Genomic DNA, 26,369 nt, shown 5'->3' with positions numbered 1-26,369 from the left:
ATTATTTTTCGTTACCGATCTTTTTGAAAACAAGTTACAAAATTTTTCCAATTTTTCGGGAAATAATTAAATCTTAAAAAATTACATATGAAATAAAGGTAGAATTTCCCCGGAATTGCTATAAAATGTACAATTTTTTGTTACCGATTTTTTTGGGAACCGGTTACAAATTTTTTCCAATTTTTCGGGAATTAATTGACCAAAATATCTTAAAAAATTATATATATGAAATAGTTGTGTCAAAATTTTTTTAATTTTTGGAGGAAAAGTTTAATTTTTTATTAATGGATAATTTTTCATTAATGAATTAATTTTTTTGAAACCGGTTACGAAGTTTTTCCAATTTTTCTAAAGGGGTTTCTGATTTTTGTTTAAAAAATATACGTGATTGTTCTAATTTCCTCAAATTTTGAGATATTAGCTGAATTTTTTTAGAGATAATTTTTCGTTACTTTCTTAAAAACAATGCCCAAATTTTTCTAATTTTTCGGGGATGGCAAAAATGTGTATAATTTTTCATAATCAATTTTTTGAAAACCGGTTTTAAAAATTTTTAATCTTTTGAGGATGGCTACGATGAGTTTATAGAAAAATTGTTAATAATAAAGGGGTTTCCGATTTCTGCTCCAATTTTCGTAAATTTTGAGATATCAAGCTGAATTTTTTTTTATGGATAATTTTTATACATAATTTTTTGTTACCGATTTTTGTGGAAACCGGTTACAAAATTTTCAAATTTCTCGGGAGTTAATTGATCGAATTTCAAAGAATTGTATATGAAATTAGCATGCCCCGCCGGGTTCGCCCCGGAGAACATGTGTATTAAGACACGCAAATAGTCTCTCTCTCTCTCTCTCTCTCTCTCTCTCTCTCTCTCTCTCTCTCTCTCTCTCTCTCTCTCTCTCTCTCTCTCTCTCTTTCTCTCTCTCCCGGGCGAAGCCCGGGACACCAGCTAATATTTAATATGTGAATTTAACAACTTATTTATTATTTACTCAAAAAGAATAAATACCGGGTCAAAAAATAACACCAAAGGAAGATTTGATCAATTATTTTCCGAAAGCGACTTTCGATATTGATTAATTGATTAACATTTAACAATTTAGTCTCGAAAATTCTACCCCTGTTTTATTTAATATTTGAATTTAACAACTTATTTATTCTCTATTCAAAAAGAATAAATACCGGGTCAAAAAATAACACCACAGAAGATTCGATCAATTATTTTCCGAAAGCGACTTTCGATATTGATTAATTAATTAATATTTAACATGTGAATTTAACAACTTATTTAGTCTCGAAACTTCTATTCTTGTTTTATGTAAAATTCTTTACTATTATAATAAAAAAACAGTTTGTACCCTTTTTTTATTTGCTATGATCTCGGTAACAAAAAATTATGCACTTTATAGTTCTCCCTGGGAAATTCTACCCCTATTTCATATACTTTTAGTAAAAATTCGGTCAATTATTTCTCGAAAAATTAGAAAAATTAAAAAAACCGGTTTCCAGAAAATCGGTAAAAAAAACTATACACTCTACCTCTACACTCCCCGGGAAATTCTACCCCTATTTCATATGCTTTTAATAAAAATTCGGTCAAATGGTTTTTAATTCGAAAAACTTCTGATACCGGTTTCCAAAAAAATCGATATTAAAAGTATATGAAATTTAATAAAAATTCGGTCAAATGATTTTTAATTTCAAAAATTTTAGTACCGGCTTCCAAAGAGATCGGTAACAAAAAATTATACACTTTATGGCACTCCCCGGAAAATTCAACCCCTGTTTTATATACAATTCTTTGAAATTCCGTCAATTATTTACCGAAAAATTGAAGAAATTAGAAAAACCGGTTTCCAGAAGATCGGTAACGAAAAACTATACACCCTATAGCACTCCCCGGGAAATTCTACCCCTATTTCATATACGTTTGGTAAAAATTCGGTCCATTGGTTTCCGAGATCATAGCGAACAAAAAAAATGCAAACCCTGTTGCTTTATAATAATAGTATAGACTAGTATAGATAAAGGTAGAATTTCCTGGGGTTTGCTATAAAATGTATAATTTTTTGTTACCGATTTGGGAAACCGGTTACGAAATTTTTTCAATTTTTCGGGAATTAATTGACCGAATCATAAAGAATTACATATGAAACAGAGGTAAAATTTCCCGGGGATTGCCATAAAGTGTATAATTTTTCGTTACCGATTTTTTTGGGAACCGGTTACAAAATTTTTCCAATTTTTTGGGAATTAATTGACAAAATCTTAAAGAATTATATATGAAATAGGAGTCGTGTGTCAAAATTTTTTTAATTTTTAGAGAATAAGTTTAATTTTTTATTAATGGATAATTTTTCATTAAGAATTGATTTTCTTGAAACCGGTGCCAAAATCTTTCTAATTTTTTGATGATTTTGAAAAGAGAAAATAAAATGGAAGAAAATGAAAGAGAGTTAATAATGACGGGTCAACGGAGGGTAAAAACGCGCGAGGCGCGAGCAAAAATAAAATTTAAAAACTTTAATATAAGGGATTATATATATATATATACATTTTTGAAATATTTGACAATATGCTAATCTGCATCTATAATATTATCTATTATTTTTTATTTTTTAAAAAAGAATTCGAAGAGATGTAGGTTAGAATTTGAGGAGAAAGAATGTCAAAGGTGCTCTTAATTAATGAGTGAGTTTGGGGAGAGGGGAATAGATTTTGAGCCCGCGCGAAGCGGGCTCTATTAAATATTTTTGTAAAATTGAATTCTTATCTATAATTACTAATTACTTTTTACAATTTTATTTAAAGTCGAGTTTAAATACAAATACTTTGTGGAATTGCAATTAAAATCAAATTAAAATATATAAATTATTTTTTGAAATTATAACTGAAGTCTAGATTAAATACAAATACTTTATAGAATTGTAATTGATGTCGAGAATAAATACAAATACTTTTTAGAATCGTAATTGAAATCGAGATGAAGTATAAATATTTTTCAGATTTGTAATTAAAGTCAAAGTGTAATCACATTAGAAAATGTATTTGTGTTCAGTTTAATTGCAAATACTTTTTAAAATTGTAATTAAACTCAAATTTTTCTCATTACAATTCCAAAGGTAATTATTACTTGCATTTTTTATAATTACAAATTTCACAACCCTGTTTTGATGCGCAAATTAACAATATCTATTAAAACTTCTCTTCAAATTCAAGAAGAATTCAAGAACGGTCATCGTTTATTTATTAAATTAACTTGCTACGTGTACTTCCATAGTATATCTAATGTCAAACTGTACGTCCCGGCTAGTCTTTTGTACTTATAATTAGAATTACCACGCAAAATCATAAAGATGTTATTTGTAACCAGATTAAAAATCTATTAATAAATAACATTATGGCCACTGGACTGAAAACTTTACAAGTAAACCTATTTAAACTAGAAAGTTCCTCGTATTATCGGATACTCTTTTAATAAAAAAAAAGAGCAACATGGAAAAGACTTTTCCCAAAAGAGCACTTTACAGTCGTTACACATACATTGATAATCGATAGCTACCCTCGAGTCTCGAAGCTTCATCTAAAACTCATTACCCGCCAATTTCCCATTCGTTTGCGCTATCCGCTGCTTCCGTGAGACGAAAGTTACAGCGGCTTTACGCCGCTGCAGATCGGAAATTATTAAAACATCAAATTCACATAAAGCTATTCATATATCTTTCGTCCGTCTAACCCCGTTTCTCAGTACCCCTTTTTCCTTCGTCCACAAAGCCCGGCACGACTCCTAATGGATTCCGCTAGTTCTCGAGCAGTACTTATTCGCCATTAAATCCTGATGTGCGATGGAATCTTAGTTCTCTTTGCAAAGTGCATGGAGTAATTCTAATAGAGAAGTGAGCAAAGCGGTCCGTTAAAATTCGCAATGGTAATCACCCTGTTGCACCCCGATGAAGATACAAATATTCATTTTTATCGAAATGATATTACCGAATGTATTTCGTAACGCCTGTAGAATCAATACTTGTTACATCGTAAAATAATTCGTGGAGGAGTAATGAGCGTCAGTGATAAATTTTACAAAGCATTTGTAATTTCTTGAAATTAAAGGGATAATAATGTGATTTGGAAATAAATGATTGTACGATAACAAACATAACAAATATAAAATAAGTATAAACCTGTCGAGAAATATTCCCGATTTCTTACGATCGCAATTTATTGTGTCCTTATTGTTTACACGGAGACATAAAAATTGGGCTGTCCGTTGTCTTCTCGGACCTAACAAGATTTTCGGATCCGCGAATGAAACTTCTTCTCGCAACGCTGAATAGGCAATATTCGCTTCGTTGCGATATGAGGCCGTCAAGCCGACACATCGATCATAGCCGAGGGTCACTTTACGACTTCGAGCAATTCTCGTTTGGTGCGCGCAAGCCGACTGCGAAGCCGACTGCGAATCTCCATTTCCGCTTCCGATAGGAAGTAAACCACTAGCATGAGAAAGCTTTTCGCGAGATCGCGCAATCTATAATCATTCTCGATGGTTTATGATTTCAGCTATTTCGTATTATGCACTCTCTTTGATTAAATCACGTTCCTCTATCTCACGTCGCCTCGCAGGACAGTAAAATATTAGGTGAATTAATAAAATAAAATAAGAGAATGATGATGCCACAGATGAAAAAAATGCTCTATTTTGAGATAATTTGATGCAAAAAGGAAAAATGTGTATAAATGCAAAGTGTTTTATATCAGCGTATTAAAACGAAGATGGAATTAATGTATTTTTCTGGTAAAAACACTTCGTATGAATATTCCTTTCTCCGATTCTATTATACCACCGAAATCGTATGAACCATCAATAATTTATACAATCCAAAAATTCAATTGAGACTGCTTGAGCATTAGTCGTATTGTATAGGGTCTGACATTCTAATCTACAGACGTGACGCAAGATTGGACCGTTCGGGGCGATTTGTCACGTGTGCCCAACATCGTAGTCGTTATTGTCAAGCGGTCCTGTGCCCGCAATTCCACATAGCCGAATGAATAAGCACGATACTCTCGCGCTCCTTGCTCGCGTTGTCTGCTGGGATCGTCGAGAAACCTACGCCGGGAACGTATACACGGAAAACCAATTAGGATGGGCACACCACGAAACTTACAGTCAAGTGTTCTCCCAACAACCACCCCCGATACGAGCCGCACGATGCAATTTCTGCGAGTAATTTAAATCCCTTCCGGGAAATTCTTTCGCCGAGCATCGTCGGGCGCAGCACAATCGACGTGATTAGATCAATGTGTCAACATGGACTCTACAATGTTTCCTGGAGGGCAAAGTGTGTTGAACTAATTGTTTGCTAATCATTCCTAGTTTAATTTTAAGCCATATTTTTCGTACACGCTTGTACGACGTGTCTCTACAATATGCATATCTAGAAAAAAGCGCTAATAAAGTATTACTTAATATTTGATGTAGAAAAATCAATAAAATACGAAGCTAAACCGGCGTGTCGATGAAATAAGGAATGTCGAGCCGTTCTCTCAGCGGATTGAATAAGAAATTGCCTCGTCCACCTTCGACCCCCTTCATTTCGTACTACCTTCCATGCTTGTCGCGCGTCGTTGACTCTCACTCCCACGTTTCCTCCTGGCTTCCTCGTCCAATTCTTATTGATTTTCCTGACAACGTGCTTATGATCCATAACGCGTTAAAGTGCAATAATATTCCATCTTTGATATCATTTCTGTAAGAACTCCGTGGATATAAAAACACTGAACAATCTGGAAATGTCTCCTAATGACGATAATCTCTTCAACTCATCCTAAAAAAACAAGAGCTGGGCGACTTTCAATGTACTTTATCAAGCAACCCAAATCCGAGTACATAAAATATAAATTACCTTGTGAACTGATTGAAAACTGTTGCTTATATTTAGGAGCATACTTAACAAGTGCATCAACAATATGGATTATTATGCACTTGGTCAGTTTTAATGTCATGTCATGTATTATATTGTAACTATCGATCAACACAGTCTTATCATTTTGTATTAATAATATCAATTCCTGTTGATAACTCATCAATATTACATTATTAACTCGACTCTAAATCTCATAAAGTAGTTTCGCTACTAATATATTAGAGTGATTGCGATACTCGAAAAGAGAGGGTTGTTCTGTCTCTCTAAAGCTATCGAAGCATCAGGAGTGAGTTATGTCACTCTAATTTGAGTAAATGTCGGCACTCCTAACGTAGGAGTGTATTTTTCACTCAAATTTTTAGAGTGGCTACTCTACCGGAGTGATACGATCTCACTTTAAAGCTAGAGTATGGCTCTAACAAAGTGAAGTTTTCTGCTCAAAATTGTAGAGTGACATAACTCATTCCTATGGACATTGATCTGCTGCACTCGAAAAGAGTGCCCTTTCACTCGAGTGGAGCGCGATTTTATTCTTTCTTAGAGTGGCAAATCACTCGAAATGCACAGACTCAATTTTCACTTTTCGTTTCACTTTTCGTTTCACTTGCATTTTAGTCGTTTTGAGTGATATTTCACTCCTCGACTTTTAGAAAGAAGGCATTAAGGATTATTTTAAACCGTTAACTTAGCTGTAAGTAGCTGTACTGGAATAATCGTGTGCTTTTGATTAAGATATCTCAAGAACAAAAGCTCTAATAAAAAATGTAATAAAATTTTTTATGTATAACGTTAACGCGAGCTTTCGATTGCGACTAGTCCGAAAAAGATTGGTGCAGTCAATCCTGTGATCTCAAAATCTCAACCGTGAAAAGTGACCTTTTTTTCGCTGGCGTTTTCAAATTCAGATTCACTTGTGTGTACATTCGCACGCACACACGCAAAGCGATTTTGTCCCTGGAGACACGTTCGCAGCGCAGGACTATCGAACTATGTTTGCACCGTTCATATATAACGTTGGCACGCACACAAGTTCATCTCTCGTGGCGACCGTGGCGTACTGCTGTTGTAATATAAGGGCATATCCAGACAAAGTTGCATATAGCTGCATAACCATTTGCATAAAGAAAATTATTCAATTGCATTGATATCAAATGTACGCGCGTAAAATAAGATTGGATAATTTTCTTTATGCATATGATTTGCAGGTCTGCAAGTTTGTCTGGATTGATTCCAAGACGTCGCAGCATCTTCTCGAGTTAACTTGTGAATATTAGATAGACAATTGTTGAGAACGATTGCAAATTTCATGATAATCCTGCGGGGCGATAAGTAAAAGAGATCTGAAAATGTCGCGGATAAAACAAATGAATTAATCGTTTTTTAACCAAATTTTCTAAAACAAATTGGTTTATAAACGAAAGAATTGCTGCGCGTTATGCACATCACAAAAAAATGGTTTAAAATAATCTTTAGGCTGGCGTCCCATAAAGCGGATTACGCAAAAGCGCAACAAGCGTATCACCAGGACCGTTTCGACAAAATCTTTGAAAGAGTTTTATCAGAACGATCCCGTGATTGGTGATACGTTCGTTCCGCTTCCGCGTAATCCACTTTATGGAATTAGTGTTTTAATAATGTAATGTTGTTGTGTTATTAGTAGGAATTGATATTATTAATATAAAATGGTAAGACTGTGTTAATAAATGCTGTGTATATGGCATAACATTAAATTTAATTATCAAGTGCATGATAATTTATATTGCTGTTGCACTTCGACACTTTATCAATCAATTAATTAATATGATTGATGACTGTATTTAAACTACAGTCACTATGACTGTATATTAGGCCCAGTTTCACAAGTGTCGGTTAACTTTTAATCTTAGATTAACTCCCACTCTTTGTCTCTTTCTAAGGGGGACATTGGAAAGAGACGAAGAGTGACTTAATATAAGTTTACAAGTTAACCGACACTTGTGAAACTGGGCCTTAAAGAGCTACAAGATTATATATATATACTTATAAATATTATTTATTAAAATTGTTTTTATTTAATGTATGGAGAAATTATATTAAAGAAGGTTCAGTTCTGTAAAAATGCAAATAGTAGCAAATAATGCAAATGTAAAAGTTCAAATTGGTTTATCGATGGTTCAAAATTTTATAATTTTAAAAATATATTATATTTTTAAAATATAAAATTATAATTTTAAAATTTTTGTTTTGGAATTATATAAGAAATAAAATCATATTTATGTATAAAATAATGTATAAAAAATAATATAAAAAATTGTTTTGTAATAAATAAATAAATCACGTCTATATATCTGTTTATAAAAATAATTAGATTTATCTGTAATAAATAAATTGTAAAGAAGCATCGCAGATGCGTTGTAATTGCTAAAGCATTGTCAAAGCTAATTCATCTGAATAGAGTGATTAAAACTGTAATTTTTTGTTTAGAATATGCTAGTAATTTTAAAGATTGCTGTAGAATTTACGATAGTTGTACTTACCCATACCGTTCGCTCAAATAAAATCGTTGAGGATTTAAAATTTAAATTTTATACATTACAATTTTTTAAAAATTTACAAAAAATAATGAGATCGCTAAAAAGATTTAACAAAATATATGTACACCAAGTAGGGGAGACCGGAGCGAAGTCGTCATCAAGCGTCATATCGAGATAAGTGATTCTGAAGAGTAATGCACGCTGAACACGAATCCAGTAAAATTTTTTTATTTTTGTTGATTTCTAATATTTCATGAGCGATCAAACTTAAAATCTGTATCCAGGGCAAAGTCGTCATCAAGCTATATCATGAAGGCTTCGGGCGAAAATCAAAGTCAAAGAAGCAGCAGTGGTCGGATTCCGGCGAGGACTTGGATAATATGTGCTGCGTGTGCCCAGAGATGATAGAATAGAGCTGACGAGAAACAGTGCATTTCGTGCGAGCGTAGGGCACATAAATGTGTGCGCTTTTCTTGTAATTATTTTCCGCCATCATGTTTTTAATTAATGTTTCCATTTTTCTATTAAAAAATAATTAATAAAATGTATCATCCTATCAACCTATCATTTTTTATGATCGGAATTATCGGATGAATTTTCATTTAAAATTCAGTCCGAGAATGGAGTGACGACTCCGCCCCGGCAATTTTGACATTTCAATTTTTGTACCTTTGTCGTTTTCACTCTATACCAGTTGAACAAAGCGATGTGGGCCAAACACGTTCTAATAAATTTTGTAGCCAAGGGTTCACTCTTTACAACGGTATACCACATTTTACTAAAATTATTTGTTTTGTTGTTAAAAATCGCTACCAAAAAAATAGTGACGACTTTGCCCCGGTCTTCCCTACATAAAATATATTTAAAAGTGTATGATAAAATAATAAAATCGCAATTTACGAGTAGGATATACTTTAAAATATTATAAAAACATACATAGGGTAGACCGGGGCACGTTGTCACGCGGGGCACGTTGTCACTTTGGCTTTATTTAAAAAACTAATAACTGGAGGGCAGCACCCGTCATTCCCAAAACGTGTTAGTGTATGCCCATCTTTGGTGTGTTTACAGTCTTGAGATTGCGCCAGCCGTGTTGACGTAAAATCAACTTGAAAGTTTTTTGCGACCGTAAGTAAAATTTTATTGCCTAATATTCAACGTACTGGACATGAAGCTTATGTTTTTTCAGAATAGACCTTTATATTATCTTAAAGTATGTACTTTTACCTACCGCGTGCAGTACCTAACCTTACGAATATCTCAAACGTGTCGGACATGAGGCTGTTTGAAGTAAAATAATGCTCTCGGGGCACGTTGTCACGAATTTGATGGGAATCTATTGCGAATCTTCGGATGACGATAACGAATAAAAATATTTTATGTTTAATCACCGACATGATTATAAAAAAAAAAATGTTTATCAATAAGTTGCGCATTCGAGTGAAATTCTTGCCTATTTAGATTAAGACGAAAACTTCGTGCTTTTTGTACTTTTTTGAAATAAAATACGGTCACGGGGCACGTTGTCACAAGCGACCTGTCGTTATTTATTGTTATGTAACAACTGTAGAGTAACAATCACACAAAATTCGATACTATCCAATTGAAGCTGAGGGTTCGCTCGAAATTTTGGCATATCAAAGTACTCTTAAATATTGAATGTAAAAAATACAAAAAATATTGAAAAAAAGTGTGACAACGTGCCCCGGTCTACCCTAATATTTCTATTGTGTCAAATTTTATATTATTAATATTATTGCAGATTTAATATCAAGGATATTTAAAATAAAAAATTTGCAAATTATTACCAAAATAAAAAGGAAGTAATATACTTATAGAAATGTATTTATCACACAAAATGCGACCAGAACACGCCAAGTTTTTATACTTTTAATTTTAGATCCGTTTTAATAGAATTATTAATTAAACACATGTAGTATCAGTTGTTAAAAAATGTTAATTTTGAGATTTAAATTTGTTTCAGTAGTACTTAACTAATTAAATTAATTTTATATCTATTTTTAAGCTGTTAAGTTTTTATTTAATGATGCATACACTTTTAAATATCTTTTATGTACTTGACATATACTTAAAAAAGAAGATTTCTTTAGTGATCAAAACGATAGTGAGATTTTATTTTAAGCAAAACGAGCTTCTTTTTAAGCTAAATAAATCAATGATATCAAAGTTACTACAAAATAATTAAAATTATTTAACAAAATGAGAAAAAAATAAAAAACGTTATGTAATATAATGTTAAAAATTATACTGAAAAATGATTTTAAATTAATAATTTCTTAAATAGTAATTACTTAAGAAATATATCTCAGAATATATATCACTTTTTTATGTGATTAATGTAACCATCAAATTAGATAACAGAGTGTGACTTGCAAAATATAGCTATATATGCAGAAAAAATAAGTTCCGAATTTACTTTTTCACTTTCAGCTATGTGCTGAAAATAATAGATTCTTGTATTTAAATAATCTATCTCCAGATGCAACGTGTTCTGCTACGCCGGAGTATTGTAAATCATCTTGGCCATTCCACGAAGATGCGAAAGATGGAAGAAGCTGCGAGAGAAGATGACGTGGGAGACATTATTATCTTTATCGCGCAGGAGCGCGTCCGGGCGCGAGAAAATCCGAAGGCTTCCTTAACAGAAATGCGGAGCGGTGAGACTTTATCGACGTCCCCGGAATTGAAAACTCGAGGATAGGCGAGCGAGCGAGCGACTTCTCTCCGTGGAAATGTCCTCGCACCTTTTTTCCAAGCGAATTACTTTGCGTCACGACTAAACGAACGCGGTCATCGAACGTGAAAAATCCACGCGTCAGTTTTTCCACGATTCGCACGATTTGCGATGAGAGATATAGAAATACTCGGTAATATTGGTATTTCAATGAAATGCCTGGCGCTCAATTTAGAAATTCTTTGGTAAAACGGCGTAGTGTTATCGGAATATCATAGCGACACGCTTTACACAGATACACGATAATACGTGCAATAAAAAGATCAGCATTCTCATGTTAGGTAATCATATAACTATGCCTTCAATCCGTGTAATGTAATATAGAATTGTTAATAAAGTATTTAACAGAATTGTGTAACTAATGGCTGCATTTTGCATTTTCCTAAGTCTCTCGCGTACTATGCACATATATCTCGGCAATATCGATAGAAATGCAGTTTCATTTCAAACATGTCTCGAACTTGGACATTTTCAATTCACTCGTAAATGGAACAGCAAAATGTCTATGGGGTAATAGAGGATGACAATGGATACAGTTAAGATGCATAAATAACTGCAGAATACTCTGCAGTTTCTCGAAAGCCTAATTTTCTTGCCGCTGGAGAAACTGAATTTTCCGAAGAATTGCGGGAAGGAAACCACAGAGTCATACGAGAATACAGTGTGGCGGGACGCTTGTCGCATCCTCGACATTTGCATTCCGACCGCATACCGCAATATCCTCGTCGATATTCGCGACGTGAGAGTCGCTCGTGCGTTTCGTTGATTTGGCCGAAATTGCACGGAGGGTTGGCAAGGATAAACGAGGGGAGAAGGACGCGTCCCTGCGGAGGATTTGAGGATCGGGACAATCGGGTGCGCGCACACACACAAATATCAGGAATATGAAGGAGGCAAGAAAGTTCCCAAAGCCTTTTAAAAATTGATACTCGACACGAATACACTACACGTTATATACGTACGTCATCGTAAGGCTGCGAGTTAAGTGCGAGTGTCAGTATAATTGATCGACGCGACGCGGAACAAAGTTCGCATTCGTGTTTCAAGTGAATGGATTTCAATATCCCGGCGATATCATCTTGTCGATTGTTGCAGTTCATAATCAATTTAAAGAGTATGACGTAAACCGCTTGTTGGTAATTGATGAGGCCAAGGAAAATATAGAGTCGGATATTATAATTTCGCGTATTGCAGGAGATTATTTCACAGAGATACGAGGCGAATAACATTAAAATGAAAATGGACGTCCGAGTCGGGCAAAGAGAGGACTGCGGATAATATACGCACCACGATTTTCCCTCAGATAAACCGCGTATCTCCAAAAAGCACCTTTCAAGCGCTATGAAAAGCAGCGAAGGATTTATTTATAGATCGAGTGGCGAAAGTCCCCTTCCGCTCACATTAGTCTTCCTCCGTGTCATCATATGTACAGACCGTTTATCATAAAGTGGCATAAGTTGACTTTCAAAGCCCAATAAAAATTCAAGTACGACACGAGTTTAACAAAGTTCATACAATGTGCTCGTTTTATTAAAATTTTGAATACCTGACGCCCAATTTCCATACAAAACGGCATATAAATCGCGTTTGTCTAGGATATCTTATTGTACGAGTAATATATGTAATATAGAACAATGGAAAAACGATATTTTTTGTGACTAATTCACATTTAGTGAAAACAATATACACAAATAAAATTTTCGAAGGTTAGGTTTGTGATTAATTCATATTTAGTAAAAACAATATACACAAATGAAATTTTCGAAGGTTAGTTTGTTACAATGTAACATAATAATTCGATTTGCTCGTCGCTTTCGTAAAATTTTCAGCGCGATATGGGAGTTGAACCATATACGAGCGCTATCGGCGATTCCATTCGAGATAAATCGAGCCTTTTGTTCCCCGTTTGGTCACTCGATGGACGAAATCTGAACGTTCGCGATAAAAGAGGAATGATCAACAGCGCAAATCAGGGATAAATTCAATCGCGAGTTAAATCGAGAATTGTCATTGGATCGTCGGGTGCGCGAAAGCAAATCGGGGATTAATGGATGCTATAAATGATATGAGCCGCTGAAGGATTATAACATCAGTTGAAACGCTTGCGAAAAGTATTAACGACGCGATTCGAAGTCGTGCGGTTTTGCCTTTAATCGCCCATAATTACGCTACGTGAGCATCGCATTCAAATAAAACGTTTGTTTCATGTTTTTTGTGCCATTTATTTAAATTATATAAAAACTCTATATTTTAATCTTCTCTCTCCGATGATCATTCAATACAAGTTTTATAAATTTGTATTTAAATGTACAGATGTATTAAGATTATACCTATTTTAATTTGAAATAACGCAATAAATACTGAACGTGATAAATGCGGTGCGATTAGCTATATGTAACGATTCGATGATATATTATGGACCGCGATTAATGAAAGTTTAATTTCTTATTTAGGTACAGACCATGAAATTCAGATGCGGCCGAGCATTTCGTTCAAGCTTTGATGATGCAGTATCACACACATCTCTTTTTCACAAGTGTATTAAAATTTTTTCGTTCTCCAGAGCTCATTATTATTTTCTTGTCCTTTTATGCGATAAGCGGCTTTGGACTCCCGAAAATAATGTCGATATAATCCGAGAGTATCGCAAGGGTCGTGTCGGAGGATTAAGAGCTTTTATTGAAACGCGGCCACTTTGATATGCATTGCCTTGAAGCGGGCTAGATAGCCTAGCGGTTCCCGGAAACCTGAGACGAAATGCCATAATCGATATACCCGTGGCTCCATTTTGGCCGGACGTGCAACTACGAGTTATGCGTCCCATGTACCATGCGGCCTGTTTGCGGAGATGCGGTGCAGCCGCGCGCTGGTTACGCGCGCGCGTCCACCCTAAAACTACATCCGTGACGTCTAATCCGCGTATAATTGGAGCACGTCTTGTCGCCAAAAGACACGTCTCCTTGTTTGAGCGATCCAATATTTTAGTGCAATATAAATACACTACATACATTACTTAAATGTGTCGTACATGTTATATTTGCGTTTGCGTTAAAAGCTGTTTTCATAATAATGATATATTGATTGTGAGAACTTTAACGATCGTTTATTATTTTGTGAACTTGAAAGATAATATTGGAAGCTTTATGGAGTATATGTGATATCGATAAGTTTCATATAAATAAGTCACAGAGATATATAAATTGAAAGTTTTATGTCTCTCTCTCAATATTTATAAATTGTATGAACATTTTATTCTTGCTTAGAACTTCAATTCGTACTTAATCCGCCTGTTGTTAATAATCTTTGAACCTCACTTCTGACACTATTATAGAACGCAAACTTAATGTTAATCAAAGTCGGCAATCAAATAGGGCGGAGACCGGGGCTTGTTGGCACAATAGAGTTGGCAATGCGTTTTGTTTATGTATTTAGCGAAAGAAATAATGGAAAAGTTATCACAAAATATCTCTTTTATAATATATAGGTGTTTTTTCCAAAGTTTTATTTAAATCAAACAAGTATTACACAATAGAAAAAGAGAAAAATCTAATTTAAAAGGTAGCAAGTTAATTTTCGAGCGTTTCAAAATATCGTAATATTAATGCTCTTCAGCTTAAGAAGTAAATCAAAGTAACGTATTATTAGTTAAAAGAAAAGTTTCTATTACTATACGACATGTCATTTTGAGGAACAACAGTAATTTATTGTAAGAAAATGACTGAAATCAAACGTATGTAGGGATGGGGTATGTTGCCGCGCGCGTGAGACCTGTGTAAGCATGTGATTTGCTACCTACAATGCTGATAGAAGCTAAATATATATTTATATTCATATTTTTATATTGAAGAAAGCTGTATCTATAAAATAGTTTACAATTGTTCTTCTGCAACAGCATTTTGCTATTCGATTATTACAAAATAACTTAAAAAAATACAATCTTTATCAAGGAGTACATATCTGTTACTCGTTTTGTGTTTCTATTACGTTTTCATTAATTTACCATTTATTATACACACTTTTTTAGTGATATACCTGATGAAGCAACATTTTCAATCTCTAGCCTCATCTGAAGCTGTGTATCACTTGCATATTGCATTTGCAATATATGTATATATCAGCAGGACGATTATCGATCTGGTAGATTTCCAACAAGCGCGAAATACATAACAAGCGAAAGATCAGCGTGGAATGTTACTATTGGTGACAACACGTTCAGGCAAATATTTAAAAAAATGTTATTTTATTGATATAGAATGTCTAAAACAAATTTATATAGAATGAATAAAACAAAATATGTTCTGTGAATATTTTGTTTATAAGAAAAGATTTTATTTTTCATTTTAATGGTTGCAATCGGAATAGTAAACAATAGGAGATCATATACAGAGTGACCCATTTTAAATGCATAGTGCAAATATCTCTTGAACAATACATTTTAAAGAAAAATGTTTCAGATAAAAGTTGGAGGATTTAAAGGGGGCTAATAGAGGATCTTATTAGATTTTGGGCCCGGGGCCCGTGCTGAGCCCTACTGGGCTCAAGTCAAATTTTTTAAATAAAAACCCCCATTTTTTATTGTATCATAATTTTCTACCAATTAATTTGAACAACTTTTGTCTAAAACATTTTTTTATTTGCCTAATACTTTTTGAGATATTAAAAAAAAAGTTTTTTTTACGAAGTTTTCCTTATATTATATTTGAGGTAGGCATTTAAAATGGGTCACCCTGTATAGTTTAATTACATACATATACATATGTACATATATAATTTAGTTCAGTTTTGATTTGTCATCGGCGAAGAAAATAATATTGTTCTGAAATGAAGAAGGTTTCGACATGCTTATAGAGTCGGGTAAATGTCATCAAAACCACAGGACAACCAAAGCAAAACTGTACTGAATGGTTTTCGACAGCACATGTTTTCGTGCTAGTTTTTCTAACTTTCTGTTGACACCGACGTCATCCATATTGTCAACAGTTAGAAACTAGCGCGAAGACACTTTCAAGCATTTGTTAATTATTGCAGGCATTTACACATTCGAACATTTTTCTCGAGACCTGTAGGAGATAATTGAATTAAGTAGTAAAAGTTATTTCTTTTTCAAAGCTCTGTCTAACGATACCTTAATCCTACTCGACTCACGTTACTATTTGAAATTTCAAGACTGTTTAAATCGAAGAAGAACTGTTTAATTCATCGAATTTCTCTTCTACTTCAATGGCACTATAGCTGAAGATCGATCCACAGCCTTCGTCAAATCTGAGGCCTCTCTTCTGGTTTCTTAACAATAATTTTTTTAACGGGACAGGTTGTTAGCCTAGCGCCCAACCTCCAATCTGGAGGACCAGTCCTCAAATATAGAGGGCTCGTGGCAAAAGATACTCTCTCAGTGTGTCGCCGAGAGGTGGTGATCGAATAAAAACCGACGATTTTTTGTCGGATTTAAACTCGGATCTTCGGCTCATTAGAGCAGCGTACATCTTTCTGCGCCACTTTGATCCGACCCAGTTACATACCTCTACATCCGGTTTGTCCCAAAAAATAGAACCACTAACAATAATTACTTTGAGTGCCCGTCAGTAATGAAAATTTATTTCCTAATTCTTGTAATATCACTTTTTTTTAGAAAAACGGCTGGCATGAATGCTCTGAATCACACACACACACACACACACACACACACACACACACACACACACACACACACACACACACACACACACACACACACACACACACACACACACACACACACACACCACACACACACGCACGCACGCACGCACGCACGCACACACACACACACACACACACACCCACACATCATATATATATATATATATATATATTATAATATACAGGGTGTATCATTTTAAGTGATTCAGCTGAATATCTCTTAAAGTAAAAGAGATTGGAAAAATTGTTTCAGACAAAAGTTGTTTGGTTCGAAAGGGGACATAAGATGATGTCATTGGTTTGACATGGATAGTCGTTTAAAACTCACGTAAACGACACCTTTAATTTCTTAAATGGAAACCCCTATTTTTCAATGCATATACTTGTACTAATCTCGAGAACTTTCAAAACACTATAATAAAGTATTTTTCGTTAAAAACTTTGGAATTATAAGGCTTGAAAGTTCTAGTACTTTGACATAAAATACAAAATATCTTGTAAAACATTAATTTTTTTGGTAATGTTACCTTAATACTTTTATGCACAGAATATGAGACAAATCAATTGGTATAAAAAAAGGCATAGTTCGTTTAAGAAAAAATATGTAATTTGCAACACGCATCTGCATACTTTTTCTTGAAAGCAACCATGTCTTTTTTTCATACCAATTGATTCGTCTCATTATTCTGTGCATAAAAGTATTAAGGTAAGTATTAAGTATTACCAAAAAATTAATGTTTTACAAGATATTTTGTATTTTATGTCAAAATACTAGAACTTTCAAGCCTCCTAATTCCAAAAGTTTTTAACGAAAAAATACTTTATTATAGTGTTTTGAAAAGCTCTCGAGATTAGCTACAAGAATATGCATTGAAAAATAGGGGTTTCCATTTAAGAAATTAAAGGTGTCGTTCACGTGAGCTTTAAACGACCATCCATGGTCAAACCAATGACACCATCTTATGTCCCCCTTCGAACCAAACAACTTTTGTCTGAAACAATTTTTCCAATCTCTTTTACTTTAAGAGATATTCAGCTGCATCACTTAAAATGATACACCCTGTATATATAAGGTTTTATACTTTTCTCTCTTTGTGCAATTTTTCTCTTTGATTTGTATATTGTAACAGGATAGCAATAGCGACTTTCATTCTCTTAACATTTTAACTTTGCCCATTGACGCCCTCGGCTTTTTTTCCATAAAAAACTGAACAGAGCTTTTTTCATGTTCAAAATATCAATATGCTTGCAGCAATCGCAGCGTTGAAGTGTTGAAATTTATTTGTTCTCGACTTTTTTGTGTAAAAGTTCAAAAAAATTAATATAAAGTTACATCCAAAATATAAATTTGCAGTAAAAACGCTAAAAAAAATTAAGATACGAATAAAAGTAAATAAATATAAAACATGACATACACGCACACATATATACATGATAGAGGAAAGAAAAAAGAGGGAACAGAAAAAGAGGAGGAGAGAGAGGTAAAGAGAAAAAGAAAGAAAAAGAAAAATTTTAAAAATATCTCATTTTCTTAATTTTCTTTCATTTACATGGATCATTCTATATTTATTCTACGTGAAACTGGCTAACTAAAGCGATTAATTAACTTTGCTTTGGCCAACATGAATACCTCTTCAATTATTTCAATTTCCATCTTAGGCGCCTTCCCGCGAGAACGAAAATTTGTCTTGAAAATTCGTAGGATCTTTACACAGCTGATTACCGACGAACTTGGTGATTGGTTCGAATTAACTTTAATCCCATTTAAAAACTTCGTACGATGACCTACCTTACTTACTCTAAAAATCGCAAGCGGTTAGTTCAAAATTAGTTGGAATAAGTTTTCCCCCTACAATCCTCATTAAAGATTGAACTGTAACTGCTTAACAATTCGGATAAAGTAATAGCGTAGGTACGTTTAAATATAAGATAATTAATAATATTATACCTTTAAAAAAACAATCTGTATATTTTCTTACAGAGGAAGATCCCTATTCTTTCTCAAAAACTTCTTAACTCAAAAATTCGAAAAATTGTAAAACTTTGGCAATACATTAGAGGATATTCTGATACGTAATAAACTATTTTTTTGGCTCTCCAATTCACAAACGTTGATAAAATCAACCTCTGGAAGTTGGCTTATTTTTCATTTTTGTTTTATTGTTTACTAATAAAAAAAATTAGACAAAATTTTATATCAGATACTTATTTCTTTTAATAAAATTTATCGATTAAAAAACTTATTAATTGTTTTCAAAAAATCATAAAAAATGTATAAAGCAGGAGGAATATATTCTTAATATTTTAATATTTTCAACATGACTTTTTAATAATACTTTATAATACATATCTATTAATGTGGATTTTACTTAACTTTATTCATTTATCCCCTTTAGAGTAAATTCTAGCAGCAAAAGAATAGATTATTACATATCAGGACAGCCTCTATATATTGCTAAAGTTTTATAATTTTGCGAATTTCTGAATTGGGGATCTTTCTTGTTAGGTAGTATAGTAATTAGTTATTAGTTAGTATAGTATAGTATAGAGATTTTATTATGTTAATATAAATCTTTCTTCTCGCCTTTTCGCTTCCTTAACAATATAGTAAATTAAATTGTTTTAGTAGTAAAGTTGTTAATTTGTGTTATAAATTGATAATTTTACTTTAAGGTTAATTATATAAAAATTTTATTATTTTACAAAAATGGATTTTCTCAATAATTTAATTGCTTAAAGCCGATGATCATCAATATTATTGCCATTTTTTTTCAAATTTGTTAATGGGGCTGAATTTATTATTATTATATTATAATTTCAAGCATTCTGCATAACAAATTCAAAACGTTTAACTATTCATTATGACATAATGTGTATATATACGAAAGCTCAAATATATGTATTGCACGAATGATGCAAATGCAATGAAGTGTGAATTTACGTAAGTTATCACGTCACACGGGATTCTCTCGCTGCCCGAGATAAAGAGTTGATTTTTCGCCGATAAAAAATTCAAATTTATGCCGGACGCAAACAAAAGAAATCTTCTCTATTTTGAATTACCTTTGCGCTTTTTATACATTTCGCTAATTTGCATATTAACGTGCGGTATATTCCTACCTTACTCTTTTTGATGGAATAGCTGACAGCTGCGCCGTGACCAACAGTTACAAAAACAAGAAAGTTCATCCGAAACTGTCGCGAATTTAAATGTGACTGTTGGGAATCATGAGAACGCCGATATATTTGACTGGCTGGTGATTTATCTCGAAATGTACATCGCGCGGTGGCTAATATCGGTGCGAATATTAAATTTATGTCATGAGTTAATGTACATACAGTTAATATATAGTTAATACGTAGTTAATACATAAGTAATAATTGGCTATTGTAAATTTCGTTGTATCATGATCGTTTCAGTATTATCCTTAACAATCAATATTCATCTCGCTTTAATGATTCGAGGCTTGTCCTGCGTAATCCCCAATATCAAAGCCCAATTTATAGACGTGGAAGAGAGACATGGGCAAATGCTGATGGGATTAACGCTACGGGCAAACCGCATATGCAACAATTTCGCTGAACGCGCCGTTACGCGTACGTCGAAAGGACAATTACATTTTAACACCTTAAATTCCACGTTGCAAGATAAACTTTATAAAACGCGGAATATGCGGAGGGAGAACAAGAACGCGCGGTGATGCGAACAAATTGGATACGCGATATGCGAGTGGAGCGTGACGACTGTATAAATTTCGCGGTGACGCCGTACGACGAAACTCATATCGTTACATTATTATCTGTCGCGTTACATTATGGTGCAGTGCTGAAACGCGAAGCGAACAAGCACCGAAAGAAACTCCACGCCTCCCTATCTCTCTCTCTCCAGTATAAGTTATTTCGGGAGATAGTTTGCGTACGTATACTCTGGCTTCCGCATGACGTATGTACATTCGTCGACACTCGAATGCAGTCCGACGAATTTATAAATGCGAATTACCGTTTCTTCGGTGCGGTGTTCAACCTTGAAGATAAATTTGTACGTTTCAACACAGAGCAAATCTATGTGTGTAATGTGAAACGAATCGTTATGTGAAACGAATAGCGTTTTCATCGCTATTATCATGTATAACGAAGCGCGATTGATTGCCAGTCAATCATTGCCTTTGAGACTTCGTCCGTAGATTTCAATATTTAAAAAACACGCGTTTGATTGACGAGCAAATTAAATATTATTTTAAATGTACTGAATAATAAACAAATTTTCAAGTTGCAAATTAAAAATTTTATTAAATTTATTTGCTTCATGCATATATATAAATACATACCTATACAATATTTAAAATGTAAGAACTTTTTTTGTAAATTTGTATTAATTTGTCTTAAATTCTTCAAGTTTTGGATATTGAATGTTATTTATCTTATAATTATGAATGAATGTTATTTATCTTATAATTATGAAATCGTATTTAAAATTGATTTTGCAGAGATTTTGGATCGCACTTGAGATAATATCTTGTGCTTTTTTTTTTTTTTTTTTTTTTTTTATTTATTTATTTGGATGTACCTCATTATTCTCTTAGCTAGCGCCATTGCTCCACTGTGAGGTCACTGATCCGAAGATAAGACGAACAGAATTGCAAAGCGAATTCTCTCGTGGCGATCGCTAACAATAAGTGGTTTAGCAGAGATTTAACTTGATCTTCGACCTCGCCTCGTTTAAACCACGTTCGTTTTGAATGATAGCCATTTCAAAGATTAACATTAGTCTGATCAAAGTTTATGGGATCAATACTGGTACTGGCAACTCCCAATGCATCTTCATAAAACCGACAAATGTCTCCTCGTAGTCTCCCTATCGAATTCGTACAGCGCACAAGGCTGCTTCCCTCGATAACGATCCATCTCCTTCCAAAAGTTACTTTACTATTTTATCTTATTGTCCTACACAACGTTCACGATGTAACGATCGCGATAAAAGTAGCGTATTAGGATCTCACAAAAGATTATAGGCAAAGATCTTTATGTTTTTACGCAGACTGCATAAAATTAAATTAAATTGAATTAAAAAGTAAAATTTGATTTTATGTATATTAATATATTATAATTATCAAGCTAAAGCATATGTAATAAAAATACTGAAAAAGTGAAAAATATGAAAATAATTAAAAGAAAATTTTCAAAAAGGAACTTTTTATTCGGATTTGTTATAATATAATACAGAGTAACAATATACGCGCGCGCGCGAAACAGATTTGATTTCATATAATAATATCATATTAAAATTTGATTAAATATATTTCCGTCGTATTTCAGTATAAAATTTTTATCATAAAATTTTTATAAGGCATAAAAATCGTTGCATACATGTGTTTGGCAACATCATAAATAATTTTCGGCACAGATGGATACCACGACTTATGGGTTGCTCAGGCATATTTCTCCTGTCGCGCATTACCGTTGTATATGCGATGTTATTGAGCATCTGCCATACGTAATAAATATCTGCACACTCCAAGTTAAGTCACATCATATATTGTACATATACAAAAAAACTTATCAGAACTATTTTCTGCTAAAGGGAGCAATGTTAATTTGTTATATTCTGTTTAAACACTAGTAGTGTTGGCTGATAAACTTATCTATTAAATAAAAAAGGATCGAGGTTTTTAACTTTTCCAAAATATATTATAATTATACATAAAATCATTCATTTTAAAAATCAATATCCAAGAATCTTAGATATATTATATTCGAGATAACTATCTATTATAGATAGTAGAAATCGCATATTTCCTTTAAAGAAGAATCACGCATGCCAACAGCTAATTTAAGAATATACTTCACTATCAAGACTATAATTTTGGAAATATGAGTAATAAAAAATTCAATCGTTTTAGCAACTTGAGCTTTAAAAGTAAAAATGGATAAAATAATTCTCTAATCACTAATAATAAATATAATTAAACTGCCATTGGACTTTGTTTTAATAGCAATTTCTATATTTATTGTCAAGAGATAATGTAAAACCAATATATCTTTAATTTAATTTTTAAATGTTCCAAAAAAAATTACGTTCAAACTTTTGCTAAGCTATATAATATAGTTTAACCGCCTATTTCTGCGAGCAATCTGTAGAAAACGATTCCTGAGATGGCCTACATTGCTCGTGTATCGCGTAAAGTAAATTCTCTTTAGGATATCGGCCTTCAGCTTCTACCATCTCCATGAATTATGCTCGCCTCCGTGACGCACATAAATTATAGACCACGTGCTTGATAGAAGCCGAGGCTTCGAGTATTATATCGATTCGATCGCGATTGTTTCAATTACATTTTCCCACAGTTGCACCAACTATTAATGCAAGGGGATGAAATGGGTGAAGACAGACCATTATCAATTTCCTGAGATGTATGTACTCCCGCTGAATATCATGTCGCGAGGCATTAAATGGGCACCTGTCGCCGCACATTTGGATGCGACGCGTCGTTGTGTACATTAAGAAAGGATGCATGCGCTTTGCATGCAATAGCTAAGATTCGTGACAAACTGAATTGCATGCTGATGAAGGTTATAAAATTAGTAAACAGCACTAACGAACAGCAGTCAGTATTCGTTATAAGTGTGAATAAGAACGGTTTCGATAGCATTTTATTTATTTGCATTGAGTGTTTGTCACCTTGATTTAACTCAGTTGTTATAATTAATTTAATTTAATTTCCCCTTTTTAATATCATAATTTTTAATTTAGGATATATATGAGAATTTAAAAAATGGTCTTTAGAGCTAAATTTCGTAGTTCTGTTAGCCTTACATAATTAATGAAATTTTGAAGGAAAACAAAACGCCATTAAATAATCCTTGCAATGCGATGCTTTTCCATGCAATCGATATCCCGCAATAATATCTTACCGCTCATCGATGGTTTTCTCGATAAGCGGAGCTTTATTCCTTCGTTTGTAGTTGATCCACTTTTGTTTTTTAGCCGAAATCTATTCGATAGCGGAGATATTACTGAGATGTTTCTGAGATGGTATCGCATTTGCGTCGAAGTGAATTGCGAAAATAAGATGCGCTGGTTTCCTGGGAAACCTCATCAGATCAAATATGATATTTCACATTTTAGCTCTTGAAAATCTCGTCGCTGAATATTATTTGCGAGAACGCTATAATAAAAATATCTTTTAAATATCATTTTAAAAGTTTTTTAAATTTTTCAAAAAAAGCTACGACTTGTTAAATTTCGATAAGAAAACAAATTCATCTCGCGAATGACGTTTTTGCTTCAAACCAGTAAATAATATTATGCACCCAAAAAAATCGCGAAAGGGAATCTCTTTTGAGACGATAGTCGGACAATTCCGCGCGATGAATTTATTTGAAAAAGTTGCCGGACGGAAATGATATCAACATGACCAACGGTTTTAGTACGTTAAGCATCGGAGAAGCATCGCTAGTGGCACGTATCGCGACAAAATGGGGAACGGGGAACGGTAGTGTTCGCCTCGCATTCGCCATAGCAGGCAGCGAGTGAGAAACAAACGTCCGCGCCAAATGCACTGTCGTCATCCCTATCCACTCTCTAGTTTCCAAACTAAAATGGAGAGGGACTATCCTGACATTCTATTCCTCCTCGAATCTCTCTCGCGGCAACCAACGACCAACAAAAAAATAGGGCAGTTGAATTTTTTTACTGTGCGCAACGTGATCTCGTAAACTTTAAACTCAAAGATAGACTGGGGGAGGAGTAAGAGTTTAATTGTGTTTTAACTAACTAAATTAATTTGTTGGGGACGTTCTCGCAAACTGTTTCTCGTCGCGCGCAACAGATACGAGAAATTTTACGATGTTAAAGAATAGATTAAAGATGATAAATTTTTCACATTTATTATAAAGCAAGTTTATTTAAACTGTTGTTTTTTGATAAATTTTAATAGGATTAAATAAATTTAGCATTGATTTCTATTAATTCACTGCGCTGTATTTAAAACCTACAACACTGTTTAAAATATTATACTCCATATGTTAAAATATTTTTATTTAAACAACTAATCAATTAATTAACTACCAAATAAGAATACGCATACAGTCTAACCAACGCAGAGTAAACGCATTTATGATACAGCAACGAAAAATCTTCATTCCGCCATCGAACAGCAATTTATAATAAATTGACATCCAGCAACAACAAATAACAACATAAAAAAGAAGAAACGACAGCATATATCATCCACCATGGAAATAAACGAAAGGAATATATTCGTCGCGCAAAACACAACAGCTATAGACAGCTTCGTCCAGAGTTTACCAATCAGGATAGACGCATATCCGGCTATCGAACACCGAAAAGCGATCGCGCTCCGTCTCCGTCGACGATTCCACTATTTAGCAACGCAAAATACATCACTATAAGAGTTCGCGTTCACTATCAGTTAAGTAACACATATAGGACACAATCACATGCCCGCGTAGAAGAGAGAGATTCAGCGGAGAGCTCCAGAATCCCACAGGATTCCTGCCACTACCACGTTTACGCAACAACAGAAAGAACTACTGCCGCTCGCAATACTGTTGGTCTCTTTTTATGTCAACGTACGCTGGTCGTCCAGGAGAAGCAACGTCGTTGCTGACGTCGGCGACGGCGACGGCGACGGCGGCGACGACAACGACGACGACGACGACGGAGACAACGTTGCTTGATTTATCGGTGACGGGAGAGAAAAGGATTGAAAAAAGAGGAGTTCTTCTCGTTCGCTCGCCCTCTCTCTTTGTTTCTCGCTCGCTCTCAGTCGAGACCGGGGAGCATCATGACGGGGAAGAAGAATATTGTCCTCGAAGAGGGTGATTTCGTAACGACGCACAACGACGACCGCGGCGCCGGTACCGCGGGTCAGACTGAAATCCGCGCGAGCGGTATTCAGCCTCTTATAGGAAACGCTGGGGCGCAAGCGCTACCGGTGGGGGGTTATACCGGCTGCCCGAGAGGGATGGGCCACGTTTCAAAAAGCGAAGCTCCCGTCGATCCACCCCCGTACAGATCGATCGACTTTTCATCGGCGCTCGTCGAAATGCGAGCGACGACGACGGAACGTCGCGTCGTCATCATCATTGTCTCACCTCGTCATTGAGTTAACTGACAACCGAGAGTTAAACAGTACGCAAAGTAAAATCTAGTCAGTTTTTTGTAACGTAATGTAAAGGACAAAAAATAGGAAAGAAATGTAACTAACGTAAATATATAAACTGAAAATAGAAAATGCTACGGCGGATATTACGCTAACGGGGATGTGCGTATTAATAAAAACTAATGTTTGCTCTTTCTCGAGAAAAAGTGCAATTTTTACCGAGTCTTATCGAGTCTAAACTTCTTCAAGATTACAAGGAAAGTAATTGTTCTATATTATACGAAAATATCATTATTTGACTTATTATATAGTAGGACAACAAGATAAAGCGGAGTGTATTTCAGGTTTTAATAAAATAAATTTTCAT

General features: G+C 34.0%; 1 protein-coding gene across 2 annotated transcripts in view; it reads right to left on the bottom strand.

Moving 5' to 3' along the window:
• LOC139812733 (metabotropic glutamate receptor 8) overlaps positions 1–26,060 on the bottom strand; it is a 176,442-nt gene extending 150,382 nt beyond the window's left edge. Inside the window, exon 1 of one of the 2 annotated variants that reach the window (XM_071777814.1) lies at positions 25,474–26,060. The gene's annotated coding sequence lies outside the window, so the exon portion shown is untranslated. Of the gene's footprint in view, positions 1–25,185 lie in introns of both variants that reach the window. The other variant, XM_071777805.1, reaches the window with a different exon arrangement.
• Between the last annotated feature and the right edge of the window lie 309 nt (positions 26,061–26,369).

Source organism: Temnothorax longispinosus, chromosome 1 (assembly GCF_030848805.1).
Source record: "Temnothorax longispinosus isolate EJ_2023e chromosome 1, Tlon_JGU_v1, whole genome shotgun sequence".
Lineage (NCBI taxonomy): Eukaryota > Metazoa > Arthropoda > Insecta > Hymenoptera > Formicidae > Temnothorax > Temnothorax longispinosus.
This window is presented reverse-complemented; position numbering and strand designations above follow the sequence as displayed.